This window comes from Schistocerca cancellata, chromosome 8 (genome assembly GCF_023864275.1).
Source record: "Schistocerca cancellata isolate TAMUIC-IGC-003103 chromosome 8, iqSchCanc2.1, whole genome shotgun sequence".
Lineage (NCBI taxonomy): Eukaryota > Metazoa > Arthropoda > Insecta > Orthoptera > Acrididae > Schistocerca > Schistocerca cancellata.
The window spans coordinates 380,385,363-380,392,828 of record NC_064633.1 but is presented as its reverse complement, the minus strand read 5'-3'; the positions used below and the strand labels follow the sequence as shown (position 1 = coordinate 380,392,828).

At 43.7% G+C, this 7,466-nt stretch overlaps 1 non-coding gene across 1 annotated transcript; it reads right to left on the bottom strand.

Moving 5' to 3' along the window:
- Positions 1-972: 972 nt before the first annotated feature.
- On the bottom strand, positions 973-1,047 carry Trnat-ugu (transfer RNA threonine (anticodon UGU)). Its single transcript has one exon. It is a non-coding gene; the product is annotated as a tRNA-Thr (tRNA).
- Positions 1,048-7,466: the final 6,419 nt, after the last annotated feature.

Below are 7,466 nucleotides of genomic sequence, written 5' to 3'. Positions count from 1 at the left end.
GCTGGGAAGTGGCGGTGCGGTCCCCTACGGCACTGCGTAGGATCCTACGGTCTTGGCGTGCATCCGTGCGTCGCTGCGGTCCGGTCCCAGGTCGACGGGCACGTGCACCTTCCGCCGACCACTGGCGACAACATCGATGTACTGTGGAGACCTCACGCCCCACGTGTTGAGCAATTCGGCGGTACGTCCACCCGGCCTCCCGCATGCCCACTATACGCCCTCGCTCAAAGTCCGTCAACTGCACATACGGTTCACGTCCACGCTGTCGCGGCATGCTACCAGTGTTAAAGACTGCGATGGAGCTCCGTATGCCACGGCAAACTGGCTGACACTGACGGCGGCGGTGCACAAATGCTGCGCAGCTAGCGCCATTCGACGGCCAACACCGCGGTTCCTGGTGTGTCCGCTGTGCCGTGCGTGTGATCATTGCTTGTACAGCCCTCTCGCAGTGTCCGGAGCAAGTATGGTGGGTCTGTCACACCGGTGTCAATGTGTTCTTTTTCCCATTTCCAGGAGTGTATGTAATAAGGAACCGTTGTTAGCAGAAAACGTCTTGATTGATTCACTTCGTATTTTTACACGGTACTCTGATAAGCATTCAGACAGTAATACGTTACAAATTTTTTTTAGCAACAATGTACAGATTTCCCGTTAAAATCTACTGCGAGAAAGAAAGTGTCGTGCCATGATAATGCACAGTTTTATTTTCTTCCTCACCGTTTGAAGCTACGATAGCAGGGCGTTTAGGCCACTAGATAAACTGTTACTTACACGTACACTCTATTTTAAAGAAACACTGTGTACGCGACAGTATGCTGTTTTATGAATATGGTATCTGTTCTTTCGGACATGTCCGAATGAGCAGATACCATCGGTGACCATGCAGCTCTCTAAAACGAAATGATAATTGAATCAAGACCCTAAGCTGTCTACAGGCGTTGATATACCTCAACGGGCACAGTTGAAAATGTGTGCCCCGACCGGGACTCGAACCCGGGATCTTCTGCTTACAAGGCAGACACTCTATCCATCTGAGCCACCGAAGGCACAGAGGACGTGTCAGAAAGAACAGATACAATTTTCATATAGTTAAGGCTAACAGGCCATTGACCTTCTTCTTTTGTGCGGATGCACACGCATTGCCCGAACACCTACGGGACTCGGTAAGATTGTCTGCCGCGGATAATTAGTGTAATAGGTAGGGGCACTACGAATGTAATGTGTGAACATTTAGTTGGGGAGGTGGTTCTCACGGGGAGCGTGCAAGGGATAAATCCCTGCAGTCGCACTATCCTCTGTGCCCTCGGTGGCTAAGGTGGATAGGCCGTCTTCCATGTAAACAGGAGATCCCGGGTTCGAGTCCCGATCGGGGCACACATTTTCAACTGTCTCCGTTGATGTATATCAACCCCTGTCGACAGCTTAGGATTTTTATTTAATTATCATTTCATTTTATGCTGTTTTGTTTTCTTCCTCGCCGTCGGCTTCAACAAAGTACAGTAAAGATGTGTTTACGGCTTGTCAACTTATGATTAGAAAACTACTACGGAATCTGAACCGTCCGGAGCTTTGTAATCCTTCGGGTTCGCATGTTAAAACTATGGGAAATACTGTCATTGGCGCTACTACCCTCACAGATCAGGTAGCTCGATAGGTCTCTGTCATACCCCATATAGCAATGATCCCAAACGATTTATCCATTTGATTTAATTGACTTATTTCTAGTCAAGGTTTAGTTTACAATAAGAATAAACAAGGCTCAAGGTCAGAGAGAGAGGGGGGGGAGGAGATGTACAGAGAGGGTAAGTGGGGGGGGGGAGAAATGGATGTAGGCAGAGGAAAGAAAGAGAGGCACAGAAAGAAGGAGAGAAGATGGACAGAGAGAGGGGAGAGGAGGAGGACAGAGAGGGATAGAAGGAGAATAGCATGTACAGCCGACTCTTATACATGTTAAGCAATTGCGAAGAGAACTACTTGCAACGGACGTCTATGGCGTCTTTAGATTCGACGAGCACTGAGGATGCGTTTAACTTGCAGTGTGTTGAAGGTGTAGTTCATTCCGGAGGTGGTTCTGTGACGTTTGGAGATGTTTTTCATATTGTGAGTTGGGTCCACTCACTTAGTCCGCTGTACATGAACCAGAATAATTATTTCAATATTCTCGGTGGCAAAGTATTACCCTTTCTTCATCATCGTGATGAGTATACTGTGGACACACCCGTGTTCTCAGGGCTGCACGCATACGCTCCTGGTTTGGCGGGCACTCAATCACAATCCCATAGAAATATCTCGGACTGTCTGAAAGAGCAATTTCGTACTCTTCGGGTCCTAAAATCCAATGAGCGGCTTTAGATGGTTAAGGCATACCTGAAGAAACTTGTGGATTCTCTTCTTCACCAAATTAAGGCTATTTCCAATGCTAGTTGAGGTGTTAAACAGCATTAGCGTGATGTTTTCTGGGGTGGGGGGGGGGGGGGGAAGAATGGGGGGGAGTAATTTTTTCCAGTATGTTTATAATGCTTTATGATAACGATAATGACCATCGTGTCTGTAATACATCAAGTAGAATTCTTTGCTCGTATTAGACGATAATTCAGCTGAAAATAGGGTTTACCTTTGCCAACAGGTCCCTCTAGTGTGAACTGAACAGAGCCATCTTCTACGGCGCAATTATTCATGAAGATTTGGTCATCTTGCTACAGGCTGCGGAAAAAGGTATTCATATTTCAGATATCTCACCCTGTTGGTCAATGCATCAAAACCTAGGGATGCTTACCCCCGAGGGTAAATGAAATTTCCTAAAGGGTAGAAACAAATAGGATTATAGTAGTATAACTATTAGATAACTGAACATTAATCAAGAAGATTTTAAAATAGAATCTGCAGTAAATAACATCATAGACAGGAAGATATATTATGTTGTAAAACAAATGTATGCACAACATTATTCGAAATTCGTTTGCAGGCAGCGATAACGACCGCTTACCGCAACAGGTCATCTGTTACGCGTAGTGCCCAGTGGTTCAACCGAATTATCGCTTCACTAGTCGCTCATTGTTGGTGAATATTTTGACATTACGAAATAAGGTTCCCTATTTATCTTCGCAATTTTAGCAACGACGGACTAAAGTTGACGTTTCGATACTCTCAGAACTGATGACGGTGAGTGGCTATTTTTAATTTTTTTGAGTCATCAGTCCTTCAACTGGTTTGAGCGATGATGTCTTTTCTTTTTAGAGTTCCGTATCTCCATAAACGAAACCTTAATAGGAATACTTTGATCTTCGTCTGTCTGTCTGGTAAGACAACTTTCTGTCTGGAACGATTAGAGGACCAAGCTGAGGATTTTCTTACGCATGCATCCATTGTCAAGTGTGACGTAAGAACTGCCTGCCTGATGATTTCACCTTTCATTAAGCCAGTCTGATTCTCATCTAGTATATCCTCAAATTTCTTTTCAGTTTTTCTGTATATTATTCTTGTTAGCAACTTTGATGAATGAGCTGCTAAGCTAATTGCACAGCATCTTTCGTATTCATCTGCGACTCATATCTTCTTACACCATTTATGTCTGCGTTTAATATTACCCTTTATCCGTCCGACCATAGATGCATATCTTCCTGTCGTTTCACTTTACTGGTCCCCAATACATCTAGACTCAGCCTTTCCATTCCCTTTTCAAGTTTTCTAGCTTTCCAACCACATTCATACTATCGGAATCCACTCCCCGATTCGTAGTATGTTGAGTCTTGCTCTCTCGGTCACCTCCTCCTGGTCAGTCTCCTTCCAGAGTTCCGAAAGAGCGACTAATTCGGAATCTTCAGTCAATGGAGATATCACTGTTGCACTTTTTCAGTTACAGACCACATGTCCTGCAAATACACATTACGTGCCTTTATTGTAGTGGTTTCCATTGCATTCTGCATCCTCATTCCGTTGATAATTGTGATTCTTGCACCTTTTATAAGTAATTTGCCACATCGGGGGCAAGATGATGTAGTGAAACTTTGTCCTCTCCTCCGCCCTCTTTTGACAAGCTCGTTGGCAGAACGAGAGTGCCTCCTGTTACCAAAAGTCTTCGGACGCTACTGCCTGTGATTTCTATTAAGAATTTGAGCAGTGCTGGGAACGAACCCAGGATCCAAGACGTTTAAGTTGCTTCACAGGCCATACGAGGCGTCAGTTGTCATATGTAATAAATTATGTCAAAAAATCCTAAACTACCATCAACCCGAATGTTGTTTTCTACACCGCAGTACTTTACTAGATATGGTACTCTTGGAAGTGTAATAACTCCAGAACGTTAGGAAGAGCTTTATAGAAATCTCTGGGACTGACAGTTCAACAGCGGAAGAATACTGTAAAAACTGCTCAGTATACATAAACCAAGACCTCATTGAAATTAATGGATCAGATGCAGCAGTGCAAAAACTGAAGGGCAATGTAGCGACTGGGATAGGTGGAATAAAGGCCCAATTGTTTAAATACGGAAGTCTTGCATTAAAGAGACGTATGCTACATCTCATTATCCTATGTTGGATTGCTGGTAATGTATCCGAGGAGTGAAATGTGGCTAAAATTTTCTCCACATTCAAGAAAGACAACAGAGGTTAACCAAATAATCATTGAACAATTAAACTAGTTAACACAGGCTATAAAATCTACATTAAAAGAATGTGTCCTAATTAAGACCAGTATTATTAGAAGAACAAATATAGTTCAGAAAGGGATGAGCCTGCACTGATAGTATTTTTAGTGTAAAACCACTGATAATGAAAAGGAAATAATTTAATTTAGATACGCATATAGTGTTTCTACAGGGTGAGGCATCTCTACAGAAGTCGACCGATGTGAAGAATCATAATGGCGACTGATATGGGGTGTCTGTAGGTGGGGACACTATTTACAGGGGCTCTGGCGACAGCCTTTAAACCACCGTCTTGCATTTGGGTTATTATTTCAGCTGGAAAGAGGATCATGTGACACATCACTTCGAGCTGCCTCTTTCTCAGGAATACACACGCGAAATCTCTGTTCTTCAGAGACAAGAAGTGCCCCAGGGAAATATGATAGGACCGCTTTTACTCCCTATATACATAAATAATCTGACGGAGAGAGTGAGCGGTAATGTGCGATTGTATGTATCTGCGATTGTATGTTGATGATATTGAGGTGTCGCTATAGGAGAATACAAGATGACTTAACAAAATTTATAACTAGACTGAGAAACGGCATCTTGCTCTAAACGTACGTTAATATAGGTGAGCTGAGAAAAACGATTGTAATGTTCGAATAGAGCATTACTAGTGCCCTGCTTGACATAGTTATGTCGATTAAATGTCTGGTCGTAAAGTTGCGAAGTGAGATGAAATGGAATGAGCACGTAAGGACAATAGCAGGGAAGGTGACATGTTCGCCTTCAATTTACTGGGAGAATTTTAGGAAAGTGTCGTTCAACCGTAAAACAGAGTGCATACAGGACCCAAATGGCGCACATTCTTGAGTACTGCTCGTGTGTTTGGAACAGTATTGTAGAACAGTACACTAAATTAGAACTGACAGTTGCTGGCGGAGTGCGATCGACATTTCCAGGCGGAGTGCAATTATTTGGAGAAGTGCAATTAAAATCATCTGTCCCAGTTACAGAGAGTAATGAGACTAGGCTCGGAAGTTTAATATCCCACAGCCCAAAGCCTGTTGGTCGGTTTACACGCAAGGTGTTGGCCACAGCTCTGAGCTCTTTGCGTCTGCCATTCGTTCCGCCTTCAGGGAAGCTCGTTCGGACAGACTGCGACACCAAAGAGCAGCGAACGCCGCTACTGACCTTTCCGGGCGCGGAGTGTTGATGGACGCGGGTAGCCCAAGGACGGACTGTGCAGAGAGACATTGCTGACATTCAGGCCGGCGCATGCTAACGACGTTATTACGGCCCGCAGGGCCCTAACCGCGTTATGTCACGCCAAGCCGGACACTGGCTGCCCCTGCGGCGCCCCTGCCGCTGCCGCTGCCCGCACGACATTTCCTCGCTAGCTGCCTTCTGATGACACCAGCGGACCACTTGCTGCGTGTAAGCTACGACAAGCGCAAGCGAACATGTAGTGATTGAAGTAATCGATCATCTACTTCAAATCAAGCTTTTCATTTAACCTTACAGGCCAGTGAGGGCCAACAGAGAGCAAAGAATAAATTGTGCTGCAAGGCATCTTACTGGTTCTGCTTCTAGGTGGTTTACCACCAACTTGATCTATGTAAGTGCAAGCGATTATCGACTGAGTAAGGTCACCGATCGCCTGTTTCAAAATATTACTCGCATTCGGCAAGAACGTAATCAGGAAACTGCTTAACATGTTGTTAATAAGATAAATCTTAAATTGCCTGTATTATTATCAATAATAGTAATATTACGGATTTTTTGCTGTACTACACTTACCAATGCCTGTAGGATTGTAAGAGAGATCCTGAAGGATCTAATCTTTCCGTGTGAATTAAACGCATAAACAAATAAATATAGAAGCTTTTCAATGACAAAAAACAGTACAGCACTTTTTCTAGAATGACAAAAAATTAATAAAACTAAGTTCACATTTAAGTAAATAATAATAATCTGCGTTGTCAAGAAGAAATGATGAGCCAATGTGGCAATTAATACAACATGTTAGAATTTTTTCTACACTTACTTTGGTGGTCGCCCGTTTACCAGAAGCGGTGCAGAAGTGACCCCACAAAACTGCCAATTACTTTCATTGGCGTCTGTCCTTGGATGTATCTTATAACACGGTTTCCAGAGCTCAAAGAGAATGTCATCTTCTATGCCAACCAACCTGATTAAGGTAACGTGCATCATGCTAAACCTGGCTCACGTTTTTCTGACATAACTTCCTATAAAAGATGGATCAAGTCAATTAGGTGATTGCAATATATATTTTAGTGACTTCTGAAAGCAATTACCTCGACACCATACCGACGTTTATTACTGAAAGACTATCATATGAGGCTTCGAACAAAATTTGTGACGGAATGGAGGATTTCTTGGTAGGGAAACGTAGCATGTTATCGAGGTCTTTAGTTGCTGATTTGTTGAATAGTGGAAATGGTTGCTATAGCTCGAATAAAGCAATGAGGAATTGCAATTGGCGTTGAGGGGGGAAGAGAGGAGAGCACATGGAGGTAACGTTGCTGGCGTGCAAGCATGTACCTAGAAGCCAGACAACACAACAAGCACGTGGGGCACGAAGAAGACACTACGATAGGCTGGTGGCTGTTCCCTACCACTCGACTCACTGAGTGACTAGTACAAAAAGTTAATGTAATCGAAGTACAGAGGCTGGACTAACATATGGAAACACCGCGATGAATGCACGCTCGAACATAAGTGCAGATGTTAGCCGAGCTGATGTATTTGACCACGAACGGCACCTGTGCACTATCATGAATACTTTGCATGTGTCATTCATTTTCAGAACAGT